The 27707-nt window shown below is 39.4% G+C and overlaps 1 protein-coding gene across 4 annotated transcripts in view; it reads right to left on the bottom strand.

Annotated features, from left to right (window-relative positions):
- tab2 (TGF-beta activated kinase 1 (MAP3K7) binding protein 2) overlaps positions 1-27351 on the bottom strand; it is a 44369-nt gene extending 17018 nt beyond the window's left edge. For 3 of the 4 annotated variants that reach the window (XM_086190144.1, XM_086190145.1, XM_086190142.1), the window contains exon 1: positions 26994-27351. The gene's annotated coding sequence lies outside the window, so the exon portion shown is untranslated. Of the gene's footprint in view, positions 1-8646; positions 8758-26993 lie in introns of all 4 variants that reach the window. The other variant, XM_086190143.1, reaches the window with a different exon arrangement.
- Positions 27352-27707: the final 356 nt, after the last annotated feature.

The following is a 27707-nucleotide window of genomic DNA, read 5'->3' as shown; positions in this document are numbered from 1 at the left end:
CTGATGTAGACTGTCTGAGACTGTGCTAATCTTGTCAAACAAAATCGTCCAGCAACAGTTCTTCCCTGGAAATGGTAGAAATACACAGCCAATCCCTTCTGATCTTAATCAGAAACATCCTCTCAGACTTGAAAAAGCAAAGCAGCAGCACTGAATGGAATGTCAAACTGCTGCGTCTTTGTTGAGCAAAATTTAAATAAATAAAAGGGACTAATTGGCAGTGGACACCACTGAGGGCTGCTGGCAGGAACCCAAGCCTTCCACACAGGGGAAACAATGTGCAAATACACTAGTGTGTGTGTGTATATATCATATAGTATATATATATATATATATATATATATATATATATACACACACACACATACATACACACACATATGTGTGTGTATATACATATATATATATATTCATATACATACACATATATATATTCATATACATACACATACACACACACACACACACACACATAGACATTCAAAAGACACATTCACAACAGAATTTTTTTTTTTTTTTTTTACAGGAATCATAATCCAATCATGTGCATGAGGTCTTGATTTTAATAAATTATTTCCCAAACAGGAAACATATCTCACATCTACACCTCAAAGAGCAATGTGGCACCTGAGTGACCAATGAACTGAGTAAACTGAACAATGCCCAGTCACTATTTACATTGAGTGTTCCTAAAGATAAAGATAAAAGTGAGGTTTGCATAGAGAAATTAGATTAAAAGAATAACACTTAATGGGACCAAATAATATTAAGGATTTTTCAAGGCTGCACGGTGGTCCAGTTTCAGCTAGGACTGGGTGGTAAACTTTATTTTATTCTTACATTAAAATTTGGGATTTGGGGAAAAAAAATAGATAGACATAAAAGTGATTATCATATCGCATTCCATTTTTTGATATTTCACAGCTTTTTTTTTTCTTGTGTTAAAAGCCAGCAACCCCCTCTCCCTCTCAGTGGTGCGCTTTCACCCCTCCCTAAAAGCCCAAACCCACTGTCAGGCTGTGGCATGTTAAGTTCAGCTTGAGCCAAGATGATGGAAAGAGTGCCTTGCTCTACAAGAACGATAAAACCAATTCAGATGTTTGGAAACCCATCGGTTACAAGGAGTCCGACAAAGACAACAAAAAGCAAGTAAGCATGATGTTTTCAAAGTTGACGTGTACTCATGTTAAAAGAAAAACAAAACATCATGATCTCAATATTGACCAAAACAATCTTGAAAAGAAGTTTTGCCGCAATTGAGCAACAAAATTTCAGTTGGACCTCTAAATGTGTTAAAGAATGCAATTTGATTTGTTTTGTTTTTTCATTACATTCTGATTCAGTGACTCTGAAGGCTTTACCTTGCTTTCCTCAAGACTATAGGGATATGCAGGCTTGCATGGAAACTTTACCAAGGAGACTAGTCTTAACAAAAGAACTTTTAAAGTCATCACAAAAAGGTGTAAGAGACTGAATCAAAGTTATTTCCCACCATATTAATGTCACAAGTCACCCAAATATAAACCAAGATAAAGTGTGTCATCAATGGAAACTTGAGACAGTTGCACAGCTTCAACAAGATTGTCTTAAAACATCTTGAAAGCTCATCTTGAAAGGTCAGGCCAAACTGACATAAATCCTATTTCCATTTTATGTGTTTTGAATGATTTTTTTTTTTTTTTTACCATATTAATGAGACAAACATTTCTTGTGCAGTTATTCTGTTTCCTTTAACGAATCACATTAATGACAATACAGCAATGGTAGAGCACATATTTATTAGGCCTGCACGGAGCTCCATACAGTATGAGGCAGCTCTATTGTTCCACACATCTCCAGAACAGAAACAAACCACATTTTATGTGCAGAACCCAAATTGCACTCAACTGTGCCTCACAGTGCACTGCACATAAAGCTGGGATTAGCTTTGCAAGACAGCCTGCTTGGCTTTGAGTTGCCTACTTTTGAAAACAGGAGTTGGAGGACTATTGTGTGTGTGTGTGTGTGTGTGTGCGTGTGTGTGTGTGTGTGTGTGTGTGTGTGTGTGTGTGTATACAGTGGTGGTGGTGAGGGAGTGTGTGCAGGAAATCAAAAATTCTTCAGCACCACAGCCTGCAGCTGGTGGCTGATTGGAAGCAGGCAAGGGCACCAGTTGACAAACCCCTCTCAATGAAACTGGGAGGTCTGAGAAACACGGATGAGCACCTTCCTCCTTGGATCTATATCCAGCCACATGTAATATCTTTTGTTTTTGTTTCGTGAACACTGTAAATAATGAAGGTCTGTGAGGGTAATTAGAGGTGGCATGTAGGTGAAGCTTTCAGATACTTGCTGCAGGTTTAGCTTCTCATAAGTATATTGTAGGGCTTTTTCATGCTACACTCTTTCCAAGACTCCTGCACAAAATTTCTGTTGGTAACTACCTCTTCTATGGAATGAGCTAAGAAGATAAATGATAAGCTTGCTTTAGCTTCAAAATTACAATCAACTGTCTTCAATCCTTGGAAGCAAATAAAACATTCTCAGGTGCCACAGTTTCACTTGTATTTTGTTAACTGAATTGGGAATTTATTTGACAAACTTTTTATATTTAGAATGTAAACAACATTCATAAAAAGTTGTCAGTTTAATTATTGTAAAAGTGTAATAAGTAATCCCGTCGGTCTCAGAAATGTATGTGCGGTTATATATCTTTGTTTATTAATGTTGATTAATTTCCCACCTCTTATAACATTTGTAACATCTATTTTTGAGTGTTTTGAAACACAATTACACAACTTGCGATAATCCTTTAATTGAAGTATCTTACTGTGAATATCTCAAGTGATCAAGTCAGATTATTTTGATTTGAATAAATATTATTATTGTCATCCAATGTGCAACAAAAGTGAACTGGTAATGAGTATAATTCTAGCAATTAACATACTTATGATGTATAAGTATGAGGCAAATAATTTCAGTAAGTTGCTAACACTCAACAGAGAATGAGAAAAGAACTCTTCATAATAACAGACCAATGATTCACCTCTGCTTGTGGAAATAGATGACTAGACGGTAAACAATCCACAACCACATAAACAAACTTATCTTCACAGGGCTGTGTCTTCTTCTTGGTATGAAAAACAGGCAGATTTAATGTCAAATAAAAGTGTCTTGTCGATAATATATTAGCACATTGTTTGAGTTACAGACTGAAAATTACATTAAAATCAGATAATCCATGACCATGATTTTAAGCATCTCTTGTAGGCTTATCCTAAAGGAAGAATTATCAGTTATTCAGGTTATGGTACACAATTTATCAAATGACTGAATGAATTATTTCATTAATGACTGTTTTGTAAAATCAGGTGGGCACTGGACACAAATAACAATTGTTTCAATGTTGACACACTATACACAGAAAAACACGCGGGGGAAAGAAAAGGACAGAATGCCACCACAAATCCTAAACACAGAAACCATGGGACAACCACATCAACAGAATCCGAGCAAGTTTATAAAACCAGACGGACAAAACGTGACATGTCTGACACACTGCTGGTGGAAATTTCCGCTACATAGAATATGGAGGCAAATAGTGTCGCAGTCGGAATGTGGCAGAGCAGTAAATAAGCATTTCTTCCACTGGCCATTTGGGTGAGTCATTCGTCAAAAGCTGCTGTTGCTGCCCCCATACAACAAACTGTAACTTACTCGTCGGTTTATTGCCAAAAAGTAACACAAAGCACCTCAGCCCCGGCCACCTCACCAGTTCTATTATGCACTTTACAAGGTAACTGCTACTTACTCTGGGATGCACAGACCGTTCCACTGCATTTCCTCACTTAATGTATGTTGGTGTTGTGTAACTTATATAACCAACTATACCGCTCTCTGCCCCCTTAATTGCCCCCCAATGAGGATAAAGTTTTCTAAATCTGAATTTAGTAACGCTAGGATAAGCTAAACCTTGTTCCAAATAAATACAGCATCTGCCTCACCTCCATCCGAGCATCGGCCAACTAACATCAACTTTGCTATGTTAACCATGGCACTGTTGAAGTATAATGTTACGTCATCATTAGTTAATATTGCTTTTCTTCGGTGCAGTCACTCATGTCCTGGTGGTTTTGATGCCGTGACTTTTTCAAACTGTGGTATACAGTGAAACCGGTATACCGCAAATTGACTCTTGGATGCAGTTAAGTGTAAATGAGAAATGACTTAGTCATACCCAAATAAATAGGCAGACTGACAATCAGCTAAACATATAATTGATGAAATATTTTGGGACAGCAATCAGTGGCCTCTCACTCCATGTGTTCAACATCCTTTTCATCAATACATAATCAAGATTCACAATGTTTGATGAGAGGCGGTGCAATAATCCTCTAACTCTGCACAACAGCAGATGTTAATGAGGACCTTCCACCCCTTCTTTGCTTTCCTTAGGCATTATGTCAGGACCGCAGCCTGAGCTTAAAATAGAAACATCATGAAAAGCCTTTTTGTTTGGCTTATATGAAAAAGTTTTAATTAAAGAAGGTGAGCAATCTACAAAGCAAACTTAGCAAGTATAAATAAATAACTCAGCAGATTTTTCTCACAAAGTGGAAACATAAATGCAAGCTGACAAGTCCCAACACACAACACACTCCCACTGAGCAGGTACAGTATAATCTATAAACGTAACATTTACAAACCAACTCTCAGGAAAGATAGGTTACATGATGGAGCAATTTTTCCAATCATAAAACATTCAGCAACACAACAATGTCCCAAGTGTGATTGTATACCTTACTTCCACACCTTATTGGGATAGTGTGTTGGAAGGAGGCAAAACTTTGACAAACAGTAACCATCCATTTAAAGTAGTGTGGGTAGTCTTTCAAACACTGCCTCGGCCTAGGAGGAGGGTTGAAATTTTACCCACCCAATACAAGTCAAAACTGGGGCTGAGACTTCTGTTCTTATGTGGCACAGACAGAATTGGTTTCAGACGACAGCACAAAAAAAAAAAAAAAAAAAGTCACAACTCCAAACAGTTGCAGGAAAAATATTATGTTAGGCTCATACATAGACTGGACATGCATGTGTGTATTTGTGTGTGTTGCATCACAGATGGTAAAATTCAGTGGTCACATCCGTGTACAAATTAGGCTGAAGAGGTGTGGCTTCATGTCATCTTCGTTGATGACGATAGCGTGCAATGAAAGAGGAAGATTGAGTCCAGGTTTGTGTTTGACTGTGAGAAAAAGAAAGGACCAATGGGAGACGATAAACAAATGTAAAACCTTTATATTTGTATCTCAGGCAGATCTGGACGCATGTTTGAGCACAATGCAGGGCTCAGGCTAGACAAAGAACAGAATGGAAATTCTGCTCCATGTATTGTTATTTATTACTCTCAACACTGCCTGTCTGATAGATGTGGTATATTTGAACAGCCTCAACAACAGCTTTAGTCGTTGTTGTTGGGTGTTTTTTGCATGTGAGTGAGTTATAATTTTTCATTTGTGTATGCTCTGAATCAACTCTGACCCAATAACAGTCTGTAAATAAGAAGAAAATCCACTACAGGGGATCATTCTAATGTCAACCTATATGACAATGATAACAGGATAAGCGGAAGAAAATTGATGGATGGATGATATCGTAGGGTTGTCTATGGTGTTTAAAAATAAATCCATTTCTAAAGCCTCCTTCAAAACTTAAATTGACCTGCTGACAGTTGGTAGATTTCAGTTATAGAAGGTACGTCTGTTGACTTTGCCAGAAAGTTAGGCAACTAGCTGTGCAACACTAAAACAGCTAAACCATGCCTTCATGTGCTTGCCCACAGTTCCCATTCACCAGCTGTCAAGGAGTAATTATAACGCCACTGTGTTTTGCTTCTGAGTCACAAACACAGAGGATGTATGAGAAAACAGAGGCTCTTCAGTGGAACACCGCCTTTACTTACAGATGTCTCTCAGTCAGGTGCAAGTAGTCATTCTGTCGAAATATCCACAAAGGTCACTATGACATGCTATGCTACCTCTATGTCTACAGTATTTCAGTATTTATATTATAAATAAAGATACATGAAGGCTGGATTACATAAATGACAGTTAAAGAGCTAACATGGTCAGAGAAGATGGACGTTCCTGACATGTACCAGGGAGCCAGGCCTTTAGGCAAACAAAGGCACTTCGTTTTGGGCAGTGATTCCACAGAGGAATTAAGCTCCATTTTCACTGATCACTGCAACTGCCCTGTGTGCAGGAGCTCTCATGTCTTCCCACAACCAGTCATACAGTGACTCATAGACATGAGAGTGAACCTGCTGGCTGCTACCAAAAACAACAAAATACCAGCTGAAATGTCTGTGTAGGTTCTCATTCATCCAGGTCATCGTAGATCGAACAAAAGTAAAATCTGGTCAACTGGACGTAAGTTTATCTTGAAGACGTTTCACCTCTCATCCGAGAGGCTTCTTCAGTTCTAGTGAAGAGTGTGGAAACTCCAGCTTATAAACCTTTGTGGGAGTGGTCAGTGCTATTGTGGTGGAAACGACCCTCCCGAGACTCACCTGGCCTCCCCAAACGACAGTCGTTGTGCGGTGTCAGGGAGTTTCAGGGGTGGTCGTTAGGGAGTTTCACCGACCACTCAGATGCTAATGGGCTGTGCTGGCTCGGTGAAACTCCCTAACGACCACCCCTGAAACTCCCTGACACCGCACAACGACTGTCGTTTGGGAAGGCCAGGTGAGTCTCGGGAGGGTCGTTTCCACCACAATAGCACTGACCACTCCCACATAGGTTTATAAGCTGGAGTTTCCACACTCTTCACTAGAACTGAAGTTGACCAGATTTTACTTCGCTTCGAACCAGCTGAGATGTGAAGTGAAGAATGAACAACATTTACCTGGTGCAACACTTTTATTCATTCAAAATTTGCTGAAATGAAAGGCCTCTCCATACGCTGCTCATAACAACATACCTGCTAACTTTGTCAGATCAGGAAACAGACGACAATAAACTGAGGTGGGGTTGGGGAAGAAATACAGCATCCCAGGGTATTAAAAAAATAACTATCAAATCCTATTCATTAAAATCATAAATAAATTCTGCTGCATGAGTCCATTTGAAAAGTATATATTTATTTTTTCCTTACTTTTTCCAACACCACGGCTGGTTGGTTGCGCAAATTCACCCACACTTGGCCAGGGACTGATAGGTTTTAGTTTATCTGCATTCATAAATAGCTTGTAAAATGATCCAGTTGTATACATTGTCTCTCAACTCTTTCTTGCTTCTCAAGTTACTAATTGGATTGTAAACTTTCACTGGTATACAAAAGTGGAAGTCATGGCTCGGATATCCATCAACTTCATCCGAAGCCCCAAAACTTTACCTGTTAGCTCCAGAGGTTATATCCACAGGCTTTTGAGATTTTCTGTCAGGAGTTTTAAAGGCCCCTCAGCTTTACTGACATTTGCATGACAGCAGATTCCTCCTCTCCATGTTTCACAATTACAGATTACATTCATATAATTTCTGCACCTGGCAAATCAAATCACATAAAACAAATAATGACTTCAGGACTTATGCACTAATAAAAAAGTGAGGAGAACCTGTACAAGTAATCTTCTTCAGTACTGCTTTTCATTATAATTGTCAATATTTGAAATGTAAATCATAGAACCACATGTAAAAATTGTGCAGCATTCTGACTGTTGAAAGTCTGTATGTGAACTTAAATGTTGAGTAATCTTCATAAGAGGAGACTGAATACCTTGTTTGTAGTCTTGTACCCAACAGTCTTCTGTGCCCTGCCCTTGAGATAACAAAGCTCCGTACAAAAAGCCATAAATACCAGACATAACTGTCAATCCCATTCCACAGCTCATCCCTCAAGAGGAAGTCTCTCTCTCTCTCTCTCTCACACACACACACACACACACGCACGCACACACACACACACACACACACACACACACACACACACACACACACACACACTCACAGACAGAGACACACACCTTTTTCTCAGTGGTGCAATACAGACGTGCAAACAGAGCATTACATCTCTGTCCGATATCACACCCAATACTTCCTGCTTAACAAAAAAGTTCTTCAGATGATGAAACTGTACAGCATACATTTGTTTTTGTGTTTTTTTTTAAAAAAGCTGGTTTTCATCTGGCTCTTACTTAGCACAACTGATGGTCGCCAGACCTCAGAGAGTTGTCTGCACAGAAAAGCTGCAAGCCTGTACTTCAATTGTATTTTGATTTGATACCAGACAGAAATTTCTTTTTTTTTTAATCACTTTCTTAATAAATGTATTGCATTTACACTGCAAATCCTATTCAAGCTAGATGATAATAACTGTCTATTGTTCAATCAGCTCTGCGCACTGTAACAAAGGGCACCAAAATGTGAGCTACTAAGAAAAGGCCTTTTTATCCACTTCCCCTCTCAGACTCAGTTGGTCTGGCACTCAAAATGGTGCTCTTCCGGTTGACTGCAGCTAGAGCTTGGGTGGCAGCATTGTCTCTCAACACTCACTGCTAGGCAATTGAACACAATGAGATGACTTGCACTCAGGCGCTTAGCGATGACATGCCAAGTATGCAGCAGCCAAATCTTCACCCTTTATTGCCTTACGAAATGCACTTACTGTATGTCATCATGCTCTTTGAAGCACACAGACAGCAGGACATTAGCAGCACTTCTGTCTTTGGTCAGCTCATTCCATCAGATAATTCCACCAACGTGAAGTTATGGGGTCCTAACACAGAGAGAAAGGCGTCTATAAGGGCTTTTTAAACAACATTTCCAATGTGTTGTTCTTTTTTATGCTGCGGTTGAGTGCCACGCACAATTCCTGAATACAAAATACTGATGAAACCAAATAGGCGCTGTCTATTCACAGATTTAAAGTCAATTTTACTGATTCTTCAAATGAAATTGCTTTTTATTGAAATCAGGCTGGTTTCAGATATTTCCAAGAAGGGGAGGGATAAACAACGTTTCAGACTTGCCTTATCATGATTCTGAGAAGGCTTCATGCAAGAATTTATGCTCAAAATATGTGTTGGTGGTGGAGGAATGGTTATTAATGCACCCCTGCTTGCCGCTTCGATGCACTGCTGGACCTCCATGTGGCTGATTGAGGAGAAAACCCTCAGCCGGAAATGCTTCCCGCAGCTGTTAGGAGTATCATTCCCCACCTTGAGGCCAACCAAAAGACAAATAGCAGCCAAGTCATGTGACTCCTCTGCTGCTTAGATGCCATTCGGTCTTAATCGAGCCCTCTCAAAACATACTCGTCATACTTGTCTTCCACAACGAGTAACCCTTTTCACCCAGATCAGAGTAATTGACTTGTAATACAAATCTATCTAATATCCCCTGTACTTATGAAAAACTAAGTAGCCTAAGACAGTGCTATTGGTCTCCCATTTGTTGGGGCACCACTGACAAGATCACATTATAACTTGTTAAGATGTTTCAAGGAAAGATAGTGTATTTATAATATTTCAGAGTTCTGAGTTAACCTAATCTAACAAACAGCACCATTGTTACCACAACAAGAAAAGTTCTCCTGATTCTTTAATGCTGTTGCTGTTGAGTGTTAATTTAATTCCTATGAAATACTGTATAACTACTTCACAATATTACTTCAATTGCATTTTTTAGATTGTCAACAGCTAGCAGCTGGTGATTCCTTCCTTTGCAATACAAAGAAGTGAAAAAAAAATAGATATACTGGTTTAAGGAGCAGCAGTGACAACTAAATTGGCACGGTGACTAAGTGGTTAGGACTGTCACCAAGGGCCCTGGTCTCTCTCTTTTTTTTTTAAATGGACTTTGCATGTTCTCTCCATGACATGTTACTACTGTACACAGTTCCCATGGCCTAATAACAAGGTAAAATAATGTTCACTGTTTTTTAAGTTGCTGGAAAGTAAATTGACTTGTGTTGTCTTAGATAAGCTCAATTACAACCGACCAGCGGCTATTGCACTAAGCTTTGATAATGGATTAACCTAGGATTTTCAAGTTATCCTGGCTGGCTTAAGCAGTCAGGTGATTGAAAGCAGGCCCCGCACAAAAGTTAACAATGAGATTTTGTATTCTGTGCTGTTAGCCTGCTCCAGACCAGGCTAACAACCCAGCTTTGTCCCTCCTGATGCCTCATCTGTTCAGCTAGCCCTTACTTCAATCACTGTTTGTAGTAACTCCAATATCATGTTTTATAAGCCTGAATTAAAATACCACTAATGTACTATCCTGTACTGTAACTGCTTTTGCAACTAATTTATTAGCGGTATTAGTGGTAAATATTGCAATTCTTATACTCTATCGATTAATTAATTTCTTTATAATGTAATAAAACAAAATAATTATGAGTCTTTCCACACTGCAATCAAAAAATAGATTTGAAAGCAAAACTTTTCCCTCTTTAATAATTTTATAAACTGCAAGTAACATTTATGTATGATCACCTCTAAGTTTTTTTCTCAATTAAAACTTTCCCCAAATTTTGTAAAACTTAAGTCTTCAAAACTAAGTGATATGGTACAACAAGCAAGAGGACATAGATGTATTAGGTGATAGTGCAAGTGACAACAATTTTAAGAAAACAGATATTTAGGGGGAAAAAAGCAAACTTCCAAAGAACTTTCAGAGAGGTGTAACGAGTCTAATTTTACCAGAAAAAAATATATTGGTGAAATGCTTGTGGGAAAAAAAAGTATCGGTTCTGAATCGATTCATTTGTATTAACATGAAACCCTGACTGGGTGCAAATAAACATTATTGCCATTTCACTCTTTTACCCACCACTGATTCCACTCCCAGAGATTTCTTAGGTTCATCGGTACATCTGTTATCAATCTTACGGTCTATTGAAGAAAGCTGTGAATGTGCACTTCTGCAAATGACTTAACAGTGGCTTGACCTGGTCAAGCCTTCTCATCATGAATAGCCAACATGGAACAGAATAAGCCACAATGACGTGATAACATCAGCCCAAGTCTCCCTTTTACACCTTTCCTGGATATTGGACTTTATATGTGCAGCAGCCGTATGAAAATACGATAGAAAGCCCAGATCCTGGTTAAGATGGCTATTGAGCACTATATTGCTTCATAAGTTACATGGCAATTTAGTAATATATTGCTGTATAAGTTTTTTTTTTTTTTTTTAGAATGTTTTCAGCATAGACGCCTTTGTTGCCAGTAGACAGAGAGGAAGGGGGGGGGGGGGGGGGGGCAACATCCAGCAAAGGACCTCTGGCCGGGATTCGAACCAGGGTCGGCTGCGTATATGACATACGCTCTAACCACTCAACCACAAGTTACATTTAGACAAAATTTTAATAAACCCTTGAACTTTCTGCTGTTGTATGGGACAGCTAAACACATGTACGGCCCTTTGCCACACACCCACAACTGGCCCATGTTTGGTGGTTCAGAGAACGCAGGTTGTGATCAGCTGTGTCGGTGCCTGCCTGCATTGGACGGAACTGCTTTGGACAAGAGGGACACAACACAACACCAGACTGGCACCAACAGGTGTGCCTAGGAGGAAGCCAGCACTGGTCAGGCCTAATCCACGGACAGCAGCCAAAACATTCACATACACGCCAGAGCCCAGGGCAACACAGAGAGGAGGAGCACTCAGGGATATCCCGGTACTGAGCGCCTCCTTCTATATATTCAAGAGGATTTTCCATGGATTGGTAGGACGGACCATAGAAACTACAAAATAAATTCCATACAACAAGAGACTATGGACACCTGGAAGATAGTGCAAAGCATCCCTTCCTCTGTAGGAGAGTCCACTTTTACAACATTATATACAGTGTGTTACCGTTTCTTCCCCTGGAGCTCAAGTGGTTATATTGCCAAGATGAAAAATATTTCAAAACATCACCAAACGTAGGGTCTAATTTAATAGACCACAACTGCTGAAAACATTTCAGAGGTAGTTACCCTTGGCAAAGTTTAACCACAACAAACACTGGCTTTTCAGCTGGGTGGACTCCCTTGTCTACCACACCCTGACAATATGTTTTCAGAGTAAGACAGCATGGGAGCATGGGAGTATGAGAGCCTGAGGCCCACACTGTTACTGATAGAGCACTAGATCAAAGCCCTTTCCCATCATTAGTGAGCACAAAAACCTGAGAGATGAAAGACTATAAGCAGACTGTGGGAGAAATGATGAAGGACAGAACAGCCCCTGTATGGCATTTACAAACAGCACAGAATAAGACAAGCTTTCTGTGGTGTGTCTGTGAGGAAAAGTTGGAGGGAGTCAGAGGGGATGTGGGGCCAGAACCTGCCCACAGGATAAGCAGGCCAGTGATAAGGCAACAGCCTGCTGTATCCATCCTAAAAAAAAAAAAAAAAAAAAGCAGGAAATATGCTTGTAAATCTTCATCTATCTTTATGTGCAATAATGTTTGCAGTTACTAACATTATGATAAAGGCTGCAGAACACTGTAGCTCTTCCACATAAAAGCCTGCAGACAATTATTTGGCAGGAACCTTGCGTAGTTTTCTAAAGACCAAAGTGATATCTTCAAATGTTTTGTGTAACAAACAGTCTAAAATCCAGATAATCAGTTTAATATCGGAGCAAACTGAGAATAAAAGAAATGTGTTCAGTAGAGATGCATCAACTGTGAGAGGCAGCATGGCTCAGAGGTAGAGTGGCTGTCTAGCAACCGAAGGGTTGCTGGTTCGATCCTCACTTCCCTTGGTGACCATGTCAAAGTATATGTGAGCAAGACACTGAACCCCAACTTGCTCCTGGCGACCTGTCCAGGGTGAACCCCGCTTCTTACCCAATGTCAGTTGGGATACGCTCCAGCCCCCCCAAGACCCATAATGGATAACAGATGCATCAATTGAACTTTTCTTGGCCGATTAAATGTTCTGATTTTTGTTGTTGTTGTTGGTGTGACTTGTCGATACCAATTTCTGCCAATTTTCTAAGAATTATACTTGGCAGAATATAAAAACATAAAAATCTACTTTTATTCAATGGCAACTTTTGTTTTCATATGTACAGAGAATACTACTCTTACAGTATCCACCAAATTGCATGGCATTACTGGATCTTTTCTTACTGAAACAATTCTAAATCAATACAAATAAAATTCTTCTGAAATTAGTTGCTGTTTATCCAGCTGTGTATAACATATCTTTTACTTATGGGAGAAAAAGCAGTTGAATGCAGCAGTCAATGAAGGACAGGAGAGGCTACTGGCTAATGCTCCTCAAACTGGGCAGGTTCATCTGTGTAATGGAGTTTTATTACAAACTGCAAGCTTTATATCCTTATTACTCACAGTAAAGAACTTCCACACTGTGTTCTGGCTGCAACACCAATCATGTCCGTACTACACACAGTTTTGTTGAGTTGCTCAGATTCTGTTGATTTGGTGGTTGTATCTTGATTTATGTGTTTCTATAACCTGCAAATAATGTACTTGTTTATATTGTGTCCTTTTCAGGTCGTTTTTGCAATTGGAAGCCGACACATGGCATTTTATTTTGAAAATTGACCAGCTATACTGTACCATTCATATGGACGTTTCCTGTCTGGCTTGATCGGCTCTGTGCAGATTGACGAGCTGTTTGTCAAAAATAGATTCACCATGACAGTGACCGTCTGGTCACTGGTCAGGGTCGGTCAAGCTTAGAAAACCAGCAGATTCCAGTCCCTTGCTGGGCAATCGGTGCATTCCTATTATTTATATATGTTAATGTGTAAGTAGGTGAATATCAACATCAGGCACTTCAGTTTTAGATATAAGCATATCAGATATTGGCAAAAAAGCCAATACAGTGCATCCCTAAAAATTACACAGCAAACATTTTGCATTTCCTAAAGCTGGAGTTCATCACTCGCTGTAACAATTGTGACTCAATTACAGAAGAATGTAATATTTTTTCAAAGCTCATAAGCCATTTCTAATCATACCTAAGACTAAATATATGATCTTTGTACCTATAATATATACCAGTTACAACTAAAATGCAAGAAATAAGAAGAATCCATTCAAGTCAATGTATTCACCACAGTGGGAAGTGTTAATATTTGCAGGCTCAACCAGCTGGATTGTGTTTCACAGACAAGCTGCAGACAAAATGGGACACTAACCTCGTCTCAACCTACACTCATGTTCAGGATGTCATGTATAGTCTGGAAACACTCTGGTGCAGATCAGTGAAGTGAAGTGTGTATTCTCAGGCTGTCAGCAAGTATTTTGTTAAAAAAAAAAAAAAGACATCAATTCGATTGCAAAAATAAATATTTGAGTGTGTTTGTGTGTGGTACAAACAAGGTGCAGAGGGAGCACAGAAAGCAAGAACATGAGTGAGCTAGTTCTACTGTGTATATGACATTGGGAATATGTATTATATATATATATGTGTGTGTGTGTGTGTGTGTGTGTGTGTGTGTGTGTGTGTGTGTGTGTGTGTACACACACATACAAGGTGCAGAGAGAGCGCAAAGAAGTGGTAGAAGTCCTGTTTTGTTGTTTTGCCTCTTGAGGCCAGCTAAATAATAATGGATGAACACTCCATGCTCAAGTTACTGATATAATGTGTAAGGAAAAAACTTAAAAAGGCTCAAAAACTTCTGTGCTCTTATTTGAGGGTATATTCAAATGTCTTAATATTCAGTTTGTTATGGGTTGGACAGTACGAGTAGCCTTTTTGTTTCATTGAAAAAGATAAAATAACAAAGGTGACAGGGAGATGGAGTGAGGAGGCAACAAGAGGCCACATAAACCCAGGAAACATTTCTTGAATAGTAAGTACACCAATGATACATTATAGCCAACATGTTAAAAGACTATCAGTCCAACAAAAAACACATCTCGCTGGACATCTAACAAAGGAGACTACGCTTGTGTATAACACAGACTCAAAGGGATTGGATATCTCTGCATTAGCAAACACAATCATAATAATTATTCAAACATTACTTTATGTAAGAGCCCCCAACCCCCACCCCCCAAAAAAGACACTATACCTACTCCAAAAGAAATCAGCTTGAGAGTAAAGAAGGCTTAACATGAAAATGCAAACGGAGGTGTTTGTCAGAGCTATTCACCGCAAGAGGAAGTGTTTGTGACACACACACATATCCTGCAGAGGTTACAGCCGGCGTGGCTGAGGACCACAGGGGCCAAAGATAAGGGCTGAACCATCTTCCTGTTCACTGACACTGAGGGGTTACATCCAAAATGCAGCCTCCACTGAAACAGTGGTCACACGCAGCTTGAGAAAAGCTGCTGGGCTTCTGGATGAAAAGGCAATTACCAACAGGCAATTAAAGTGATACAAGGAATAATCCTTAACATTTGATCACATGTATGTGAAAGTTCAGCAGCAATGTTTTCTGCTGAGCGCAGTTTAAGGAAGAGGAAATCTGAGAGAAGTTACTGCAACCATAGATATTTATATGTACGGTATAAGTGACCGTCCCCTGGAGGGAATTCCATTTAGGCATTAATGACAATGGGACAGACAGAGCAACAACATAACGCCTTTGGCCATGTCTTTTGCCAGAGAGGAGGCATAATCAGGCCAACAATAAGAGGTACAGTTCCCAAGTTTCAGAGAGGGGGAAACACTGGAAACAAACTGTGGTGGAAAAGTGTCGGTGGCAAACAGCAGTAGTGAGGGGTTTGAATGCGTGATTGCTGAACATTTACATTCGTGGGATAGTTAGAGAGAGCAAGGCAAACGTGCTGATTAATGCCCTGTGTTGATGCTTGTATAATATTCATCATATCTGCATCTTCCAACAACCTCTCTCCTCAGACCTCTTACATGTTACTTGTGCAGTTGCATCAGCCAAGCATCTCTCACTCCCAGTCACTCAACCCCACATCCTCCTCTGCTGTGGTTCTGGCTCTATCATTGCAGTCATGGCACAATGAAAAGGTACAACAAGCAAGCGTGAGTAGATTGTCCATATGTCAATCAATTGGTGATGGTTTTCTGCCATTGCACAATAATAAAGAATAAGAATAAAATACTAAAATGGGTCACCAAAGATAATTCGGCAACCATTGATATACCTGGGCAGCCCGCCCAAGTAAACTCCGTGTGGGAAAATCTGAGTTTTCTGTGGGTTCAACTGATTACATGTTAATATGATGCCTATGTGACAGCACATTTTCTTGTCACTCAGAATCAATCATTCCAAACATACCTGTTTCACACAACAGCGGCTCTGGTTGCAATTCTTTAACATGCTACATCCAAAGGGAGCCGACAGAGGCTCCACTATATTCCTTTAATTGATGGTTGCACAACTATCCTATTTCATAGTGGAGATTCAGCAAAGGAATCTTGAACACTTCATTAGCATGAAAAGTTTCTCTTCAATAATTCAACCATGTTTGAGTCTGATTTATGAGTGCTATTAAAAAGGAATGCTACTTTGAATTCATTTATTTGGCTGAAAAATTTAACATTATGCAAACTTGAGTAATACTGAGGATGAGGACAATGTACCATATTTCTGTCCATGCTTAAGTCGTTGGTTTTTTTTTTTTAAATCATTAGCCAGCCAGGTAAAAATCAATTAATAACTACATCTCGTTTATAATGATGACCTGACCAATAGGCATCAGCAAGAACATATAAATAAAATACAGACAACACAAAGTAGCACATAAAATACAGGATGGGAATAGAGCAATATATATACAAACAGTGACTGGCGACCCGTCCAAGGTGAACCCCGCCTCTCGCCCAAAAGCCACTGGGCCAGACTCCAGCCCCCCGTGACCCTTAGCAGGAATAAGCTGAAGACAATGGATGGATGGATGGGATATATACGAACAGTACGATATGAGGGTGTGCAAGTACAATTAAGCAGGAAAACGAGAGATGTGCAGTCAACAGAAATAGTAGTTTACTACGACCTGTTGCAGCCTGTGATGAGTTTAATGAGTAAAATTAGTCATTTTAGTCAGAAAGTCTTGGTTCAACATTCCAAGGACATGGAAAATTTTCTGAATGTTTTTGATCTTCTAGCCTTCATTGCTGAAACTGAAGTTAATGCCGACTTCAAGCCTCCTCCCTACTACATTTTTCTAGTGACTATTTAAAATTAAAAAGGCAACAGTTCACCGGAGCAGACCTGAGAGCTACCAGGTAAAAACTTCCACCCTATTCTACAAGCAAGTACAGCATCAACCTGCAACTGTTCTATTCCTACTGCATTCTATACTATGCATGTATGAAGCAGTGTAAATTTGGGCCACATTTGGGTTCTGACAATGTACTTTCTAAGATATATGTTATCAAAATGTGTCCTACATGAATATTTCAAAAGGTTTCAGGGAATTAGACCCACCAATACAGTTCAGTGTCTGTTCAGCACGTGAAGATGAGCTGATTTACAGAGGCACTGATTTTCAGAGAGAGCACAGGGATGGGGAGTGGCCAAGACATACAGCAGTCCTCTGTTTACTGATGCATGCAAATAGAGCGACAATGCAAGGCCATGAATGCAGAGCACATGGTGCATCAACGAGACGGAACTTAAGTGTTCATTTGCCATAGTGCAACAATAAACTACAACATCAGGTAAAATTGCCTGTAACTTTGCTGAACTGCACAATGTGAAAAACATCTCAAAAGTCAAACATCTGCCCAATAACTACATCTGTCAGTTACACTTCTCTCAATCTTTCAGAAGAACTAAGTAAGGACTGTAAGCATGTTTGGACACAGGCAGGCTGGATGTAGAAATGATTCTGATATTACCTTTCCTAAGACACAACTGGAACAAATATTTTTCCCTACGATTTGTGCATTCTTAACCAAACAGCACAACATGATACAGTTGCAAACTAAACTATTTGTCACAAATAGTGCTTTGAAGAAAAGAACAAAATAAATTCACGTTTACAGGAGTTAAATGTATGAAAGCAGAAAGACAGTCCTGAAAATGTATCCATGATAAAGTTACAGACACTACATCAGGTGAACACTGAACACATTGTGGGCCATTGTTTAACTGGTTAAATAAATATGTATCTTTTTGGACACACTGATCACTCACGTCCTACGGGCCTTTCCAGCTAGAGATGCCAGCCTGTTCTCTATGTAAAGAGTCCATTTAAACCTTCAGTGCTATGTAAACAAACTGAATGGCATCGCAGTCATTGAAACTGCTGTGACAGAAGCACACATGAGGGCTTCATTATCACTTGTCGAGTTCATAGTGATTCTGAATCATAATTTTTAGAAGCTTGCATCTCACCCACTGGCAGGCATATACATCTACATGCACTTCCACCAAAATAATACATCTTCTAAAATTTTAAATAGCCAAAAAATTCCAAACTAAATTATTTAGCCCTGTCAACATTCAATCCACTATGATGCAACACAAGTGCAAAGCTCCAAAGATTCTTTGGTTTCAGAGAAACCAAAGAATCAATACAATAAACAATAAAGCCCTATCAAAATAACATAGCCAAAGTATCTCTATTGTTAGTGAATTCAATAAATCTCATGGAATTTTTGCAACTAATAAGAGGGAAGGGACATTTACTGTGGTGTTACTGAGGGAGCTAATCTGCAGCTTCCTGAGACTGTACAAGCGATAACTGTAACTTTAAAATTGATGCCTGTTAAGTCGGGCAATACTCTGTAACATATGAGGAGTGGTGATGTTCTGATGAATTTGACCATGCAGAGGAAGATGCCGATATTACTTTTCATGCTTGATGTTACAGGTGTGTTACTCGCCATCCCACAATGACATCACATCCTCTCTGAATGTAGGTCAGGAGATCAAAGATGCTGTGAGCATCTTCCATCTTTCTTATAAAACTTGGAAATAATCCACACCTATATTTTATCAACATTTAGTGGCAACTCATGAGGAAATGAGGAGATAGAGGGCAGGGGGGGAGAGATTGCGTGGTTTGATTGAGGGAGTTATGTTGGGTGGCACACAAGAGAGACCTGTGCAGGAGAGGAAATAGAACAAAGTAATATCTACAGTTTATTGATGTCAAAAATGAAGCACAAGCCCATCATATTGAAAAGTGTCTTATTCACCACTGCAGGCTGTCCGAACCAATGAAACCAAATCCTTCACATTAAAGGATTGATCCGTGAATCTTTACACCCCTAACAGTATTGTTGCATTTAATGCAATAATACCCAGCAAAAACTACCATTCCTGGGCCCCAAGATTTCCGTGATGCAGAAAACACAGTCAGTACCTGAGCAAACGAAACAGAAAGATGAAGACATTGTGTTGTCACTCTCTTTGCCATGTGGGAGACAATGGACATACAGCAGTAAACGAAGGAAATGAAAGATAACTAATCACATTGACAACAACGGAAACTTCCTATGAGTGCCATAAAAACTTCATGAGTAAAAGCCAATAACAATAAAACCAATCTACCAAACCGCCTGTTCAACAAGCATAAAATATAGAAAACAATACTTCCAATAAGGCTTAATGGGAGGAAAAATATCTAATAGCAATTTTTCCCCAAAATTTGCTATTTGATGTGATTCCCCCCCCCCCCTCTAACTTTAACTCAGTATTTTCTGTGTAATAGTTTTAAAATGTGATGGTGTGTTACAAGACATACCATCTTTCTCATTCATCATTCTCTCCCCCTTTATCTCTGTCCCTCTCTTTCCTTCTGTATATCTGTTGTCCTCCATTATCTGTCTTTGTTGCTGCCCCTCTTTCCTCTCTCTTTCCCCCCAACTGGTCAAAGCAGAAGGCCGTCCTCATTGAGCCTGGATCTGCTCCACATTCCTGCCTGTTAAAAGGAAGGTTTTCATCGCTGTTGTTGCAGGATGTGCTTTGATGGAGAACTGTTGGGTTTAGATTCATTGAGGGAGTGAGGTACTGGACCTGCTCTACTTGTAAAGAGTCATGAGAGAACTTTTGTTGAGAATTGGTGCTACACAAATAAAACTGACTTGACTTGAGCATCAAACTATTATCTGCTCTATATTTCAATGAAAGAATGAGAACTTAAGATTTTAAATAAAGAAAGCAGATGGTTGCTTTCTTTGATAAAGAAACTAAAAATACTAGAAAAAAGTTTTAAAAAACAAGTAGAATGTAGAAAAACAGAGAAAATAAATAAAGCCAATCAAATTTGTGTGTTTGTCCACGTTCTTCACCGTACGTCATTACACGTCACTTCCTAAATGCAGCTGACCTATGCTCAACAATGTACCAGAACACCTCCTGAGGAGTTGCTTCAGCTGATCTGCTGAATGTGCTGTTTGTTCATTTTCCTCTGACTCGTGTCTGCCTCATCTCTGCTGTCTCCTTGCATGCTTCTGTCAGGAAGCAGAGCTCTAAATACACCATTATACAATATGAAATCAATATTTGGTGGTAAATGTGGATATTGCGGCAGGCTGCCATGATAAATTAATGTGGGAAACACTGGGTTCTCTGTTCACTGTTTACGTTGTACTGCTTAATGCTACAGGCTGTCTTAACTAGCTCAGGGCGGATTATACGACACTCAGTGGACCAAACTAACTTGCTCTAAAGTCTGTTCAAAATATATGAAAATGAAACCTAGCCTTAGGCATTTGGGGGTTTTGTTGTTTTTTTTTCCGTTGTACTGAACTTGAAAAGAACTGTGACTTCTGTGTTGTGTGCACTGTGTGCGCATATAAGCGAGAGCATGTCAGTACTTCTCTCAAAAGTTTACCTTATCAAATACAATAAAAACTACCAAATTAATTGACTTGAGGATTATTGTGTACATATTATTATTATATATCTATGAATTTAAAAAAAAAAGTGTTTTCCTTCTGCAGATGAGTGATAAAACATCAAAGTGGCTGGTAAAAGAAAAATCAGGCACTGGTAGATTTTGGCATCGAGCAGCCCCAGTGCCATGTAGAGAAAAAAACTTAAACTGCACAAAATGGGAAATTAACTTGTGTTGAGCTGGGCTAAAGCAAGAAATGTCGTGCAGTGTCTGCCGTGATGCATGCAATTTAACCTTTGAACTGGAGGGGACCAAGACCAGCATATCTAATGGAGGACTCCATTTAAAGCAGAGAAGTCAGGAGAGCTCAACAGGGGGAGGGGGCTCCTAAAAGCCCCTCTTCCTGATAGCCACACAGTAGAGTGGGGGAGGGTCAAAACCACCAAGCCCTCTTCCTGAGTCTGCAGCCATGAGCAAACTGTGATGGATCCTTTCCTTTCAAAAACTGGATTCCAATTTGGCATTGTAGGTCTTAACCTAGCAATTTACTGTGAGGAAGAAAACAAACTCGTTGCGTAAGAACCGACAGGTTAGTGACCACTGTCCTGCCTGATAGAACATGCATTAAATTACAGCAACAGTCCACAGGCTCTTGAAGGGTGTACGTCGTAACACACAGAGACAGAGAAAAGTAATCCTGTTTCCTTGGTTAACCCTTCTTTGTAGTGACAACAAGCATTTGCACATTTGCGCACACTCATATACAGTGTTTTTCCTACCTCACAAGGAATTAATAATTACCGCTTCCTGGATGTATATCACCTCCGACCAGAAAAGGTATAGTTTACATCCGTGTCAATTTATGAGTCCAACCAAAACTTTGGATGGTATTAATGTATATTAGTGTGTTGAATAATGATGAGACAAGCATTACATATTTTGTCACAGTGAAGTTGGTTGACTTTTGGGATACAGAATGTCATCAATTCATCGTCTCTAATACTTATGAGTGAAATTTTGCAGAACAGATGGGTATTGTTAGGATTTCATTGATTATTCTGTTTATGGATACAGATGCGCATCTATGCTTTTGTTGATCCTACTCTACGGCTGCGCAATTGATTAGATTTTTTCTCGATCGCAAGTTTGGATTCACACAATTAAATGAACCCGATGAAGCATGTAAGCAGTTAAAATGCACACCTCATCCATAGAATGCTGCGCTGCAAAACAAACCTAGCCAAAATGAGGTATCAGATTGGAAATATCGTAAAAATGGCTGATCAAGAATGGGAATGATATTCGATCCTGGTTCCCTTCCATAGCTTGAAACACATGACCAATCCTCATATACAGTAAAAATAAACTGCTCCAGAACAAATTTAAATTTGTGTTTATTTTTTGCTCTTTTAATAAGAAGCAGTGCTGAGTGGTTTATTACAGTCTTGTGATTTAACCTCAAACATGATGCCAACAAATCATCATCATCCGATTTATGACAGAATTGGATTGGAACTAAAAAAAAAAAAGTATCACATCGGACCTGGAAAACCCTGTGTTAGCAATAACATACAACAGAGAGACAAAAGATAGACAAGCAAAACAGAAATCAAATGTGTGGAGGAGCAGGGGGACATTCAAGTTTAATTATCATCATCTGTTGTTAAGTATTTCAATTTCAGGACAAGTGATCTTATCAAGAACATATCCTATGCAACCAATGTTGCTGAACCATCTGAAAACAATCCACAAACAGCCGTATGATAAATGCATGACAGCCAAGAAAATTCTAACCTCACATTGAACTGCCAATGACTTGGACATCCATAACAGGCAGCAACCCTGTACAGCGCGTCACCTTATCTAGCCACCTAACAAAGACACTGCAATCCCCAACGCAATTGCATTCCATTCTGCCAAAGACATGCGTCCAGTCAACACAGTGAGTAATTAAGGCTTCAGGAAAATAACACATTCGACAAGTGTGATCTCGTCAAATTATTTTTCCCAGGTGGCTACAAGATTACAGTTCACTAATATATCTGGTAGTTTAACTAGGATTCCTTCTGAATACATTCTTTATTTATACTTTTGTAGATTACTTACATAGTTACATCTTGCCAATTGTTTTGCTTTCTATTCTTCTATTTTTCCTTTTTCAATCACCAAAATAGCCTATAATTGCTCTTGAGCAGAAGCTTTGGACTGATATTATTTCCTGTAATATTGTCTTCTGTACTCTAAATTGTGCTAAATTAAAAAAAAATGGAAACTTCAAATATAAGGAAGTTTACACATTTTAATTTACTCTGTATTAACACTCATTTTACATTACTGTAGTTGGTTACTTCTGAAAAGCTAAATGACTACAGCTCTTTGGTAATTTATAATAATCTTGAAGTTCATCTTGTAGGAGTGAATTCGTAATTCGAGGCACATCAGCAGATGATGAGTATTTTGAAGAGCCAATCATAACAGCTGCTCATCCTCTACACGAAAAACTCAAGGAACAATTTCACTTGATATTTCTATGAATGTGATTCGTTTTCCCATCTGCCAGTTCACAGGGTAACTGACGGTTGGCATTTTGTGCTAACGTTATGCTGAGTATTTAGTACCAAGCATACTTAAACTGGACTCCACTGCAGGCTGACACAGTAAATCTTTCACAATAACCTTCGTGCCAGCTCTGTGACACTTCTGTATTTTACGTGTCCTTTCCTTCACCTACCGATGGAGAATGGGTTGGACTTGTGGATCTGAATTATGCTGTGTCACAGACAGCGCTATGGTTGCAGCAGATGTGTCCTTAATGTCGTCTATGACATTATCTAGGACAAAAATGTAAGCGCTAACCCGATGTGAACGTTAGCTGCAGCAAGATGCTATGCTAAAGCACTCAAACTTTCTGCAGTGTTACATTAGTATTTAAAGAAGTTGTTAGTGTTATCCACTGTACACACAATTACCTTCTTACATAAGTTGCGTTGGTTATATATATGAATTAATTTTAGTAAAGTGAGCCCCCACCTTTGTCTTGTAAACCATGACGACAAGTATAAAAGGTAAGTATGATTCTGGAGATGTTGCAATCAGGAGTTTTGGACATACTGTTGGACAACAGGAAAAACTAATACTAGTGCTGTCCACCAAAACTTTATACAGGAAAATTTATCAAGATTCTGGCAGTTTCGCTGTATACCAATAGGTTGAAGCAGGATAAGAACAAGTGACAGTGCAGGTTTACAAGAGTATATCAGACAGCATCCCTCCCTGCTTAAGGATGGGTTTTCACAACAGTCTCCCACTCTTTGAAAGAACAAGAATAAGAGGGGAACAACGAGGGAAAGTTGTCTAGTAGTCAAACAATGCTTTTGTTATCTTGGACTGAATAAAATTTGTCACAAAAAAATACTACTGTACTGGGTGTTAATATACCTGAGTGGCCAAACCACCAGGTAAAATATGTGTGTGCACAATGCCATTTTCTTTCTCACATCTACGTTTTCTGCTCTTAAAACTCTAGACAATGTTGTGGTGGATGAACTGGCAGAACCAGTGAACCAGCTAGCCCTGAATAATTCCTTCAGCCACAGCTGTGATCAGGGCAACACAACAGGCAAATTACATTTTGACTTCCTCAGTAACTTTTACATATTTCTTTACTACTTGGATCATGTGTGTTTGAATACTACTACTGACCAACATGACCCAAGTTAAGTTTTAACAGGAAAAGTAAATATGCATTCATGATAAACATTACGACTGAACATTACATTTCTACAGTATCCTCTATAAGTAGAGGGTCAAAGAAGCATTAATAGAGTTAACTAAGTAGTGTATCTAAAAAGGTTTGTTCTGCAATTATTTTATTTTGTATCTTCAAATTACCTATTGATATTCACACTGATCGGGTAGAACAGGCACACATAAACACATGCCCATTTGCTCTGTTTGGTTATAAGCTGTTGTGCAAACCATAAATGATGAATCAGGAAACAGGTTTTTCATGAGAAAAGATCTGAGCATTGGCACAGACCTTGTATCAGAATGGTACGGATTCAGCTTGCACTAAAAGTTCTCAAAGAGTAAGCCTTGATCATTTAAACCAAACAAAACACGGCTGCTCAATTTTACACTTATCAACAAGGAAACTTATGTACAGAGATCAGTATAATGTGCAGCTACTTAGTCACTGTAATTTAAGTCTGCTAGGATATGCATAATAACATCCAAACAAGGCAATTAGCTGCGTGCCATTCTGCCCAACAGTTTGATCCTTACAAAAAAATCCTAATTTAGCACTCATCATACAGACTCTCAGCAACCGTTGCGAAGTCTCCAAAGAGTGGCAAATCAGCAAGGCCTCCTAGCAACATATTTGCCCAGCTACAGGCACACATGGTTTCAGTTAGGGGTCTGCACCTATAAACAGTTGGCCATGGAAGCTTATTGGTCAGGAAGTGCAATGTTGACTGCAAGTCAAGACAGGCGCAAGCTGCTAATGAATGATATACACTTTTACAGTTTAGCTATGACAACAGCGTTTAGATGGTAGGTGTTTAGAGGCCAACAGGGTAGTGGTTCTAAACTCCTCAGAGTTGAGAATAAACTTGAATGTCTAAAAGCAGCCAGTCAACATAGAGGATGAAGGTAGAGAGCAAAACAAGAAGCCCAGATTGTAAAACACAGTTAGGTAGGTTATACTGTGACCAATTTATAACTACATGAAATAGACAAGTCTTTGTCATAGACAAGATCAAGGTTTCAGAAGGTAATTCCATTTCGTAGCTGAGAGAGTTTGAAAAAAATTCTAATTGGATACAGGTTGATTACCTGCCAGATTGGCTACTAGAGCTGACAGAATTTCCAGCCACAAACAACATTTTCTATCATTTGTCTGGTCGCTGGTGTTAATATGAAGAGCAGCGCATGGGCTCAGCATACCCTGAGGGGTTTCCACTGTGCTGAGTCGACTACCACAAACAGAACAGACAGAGGCTTGTAGAACTGAATGTGCCAATTAAAAACAATCAGTAAATACTTCCAGTCAAATGAAAATATGTGTGATAAATTAAACTGTAGTAACCGTTATTACAATGGTTTGGACTCCCTATAAGCAACCGTTTGAAAGGAAAGCAAAAGAATGTCTTCAAGGACTATGTTGCTAAAAAACAAAATGCAAATCTTCAGTTATGCATATTACAAGAACATATATTCACATTTATATAGGTCAAGTGTTGCGATCTGTGCATCCCAGCATGTTATGGTACCTGTAGAGGCTTCATAACATCGGGAGGGAAAGGAACTGCAATCTTGATAGGTTAGGATATCTCAGGATAAATGTCCCTTATCTTACAGAGAGTATATACAAAAACATCTGAGCTGTCAAACTGGGTGATAGAGGCTCAGACCTGTTTAAATCGCAACTACCACAAATCAGGAGTATCTGATCCCTGAAGACATCCAACAGGTGAAATTTATCATACCAGTTATGAAAGACGTAGTCCAGTGTGCCTATTCAAGTATAATCATGCAATACTACATTCAAAATAAGTGTTTATGTCTCGGATGGCATCATACATTCAGTGGAACTGACATGCAGGAGAGTTAACTTGCATGAATTCACAGTAATAAGAAAAGTAGATACACCACCACTTCCCAGCTATTTATTCTCGATAGGATTTACCCATGTTCTACCCAAATGTCCCTTTATCCAATGGATAATTATTAGTTGAAGTGAAGCCGCTTCACTTGAAGGCTTGTTTAGTAGCTGATCGGCGTAGCTGCAGTTTTATGATTGAACGTTTCCATCCACGACTGGTCTTGCGACGTTTCGAGTGAGAGCTCAATGGAAAAAGTAGCCCAACATAGGCTACAAAACATGTATCGTTAGCGTCAGCCAGCGTTGTGACTGAATAAAAACGACCGTAATAGGTATTGATATCAAAACGGGAGGGGGTGGGGGTGGGGGGGGCATTGAGTTTTATACTTTAGAGATTTGCTAACTCGGCTGAAAAGCGGACAGCCTCCAAACACTTCAAAGTTAGTTAGCTAACTGTGCTAGCCGATAGCTGTAGGCAAAAACTTTTTCCACATTTTTCTCTCCATTTGCTTTCAAACAGAATGAGTCAATATGTTGTGTAGCTTATCACACAAGAAAATTGAAAGGGGTTTCTTGGGTTACATTAAAATTATTAAAACCTTGTTATTAAAAACCACGCTGTTATAAATGGCAAAAGCTTCACTTATTACAGCTAACATACCTTCCAGTCTCCGCTGCCGCCGCCGCTCCCCGGGCCGCCTTCAACACCCGAGAACGCCGCCGGACCTCCAGTGGGCCGCGGAGCTGAGAGAAGCGAAGCCGAGAAAAGTCCAGCTACTATCAGGGAACCGAAGAGGCAATTGCACCGAGGCCCCGGGCCTTGCGTGTCCTCGAAATAACGTTAGGGGAGGGATACTGAGCCTCAGCCCTCCGCTTTTTGACAGGGACTCGGGAATACCTTTTTGACAGCTCCTCTTCTTCAGCCCCCCCTCCCCTCGACAGCCCTTCACTTTTCTCTTTTTCCTCACTTCCAGCAGATACGAATCAAAATACTGTCACAGAATATGGCGGCTGCATAAGCAAGCTAGTATCGCGAGAAGAAGGCTTGTTTTTTTTCTGTTTCTAAAACTTGAGCAAAGAGAAGGAGGAGACAGCTGTGATTGCAAAATGAACTAAGATTGCTGCTCCTGCTGCTTCATAAGATGCAAGGAGTGGGGGGGGGGGGGGGTAAACAAGAATATAAAAGATACGTGATTAAGGATTTAAGGGTTTTTATGTTTTGAATGTGATCTAATAAAATAGTAGAAAGCAACTAAGTCATGTAACCCGAGTACAGTAAATAAACATATTGCTGAGGTGTCATTACTTTATGTTTTACTTTTTACTCCTCCATATTTATCTGAGGCCATCAGTAACTTTCGAGTGGAGGATTTTG

Source organism: Aulostomus chinensis, chromosome 20 (genome assembly GCF_037954235.1).
Source record: "Aulostomus chinensis isolate RoL2024-O1b breed Wild chromosome 20, RoL_Achi_v1.0, whole genome shotgun sequence".
Classification (NCBI taxonomy): domain Eukaryota; kingdom Metazoa; phylum Chordata; class Actinopteri; order Syngnathiformes; family Aulostomidae; genus Aulostomus; species Aulostomus chinensis.
This window is presented reverse-complemented; position numbering and strand designations above follow the sequence as displayed.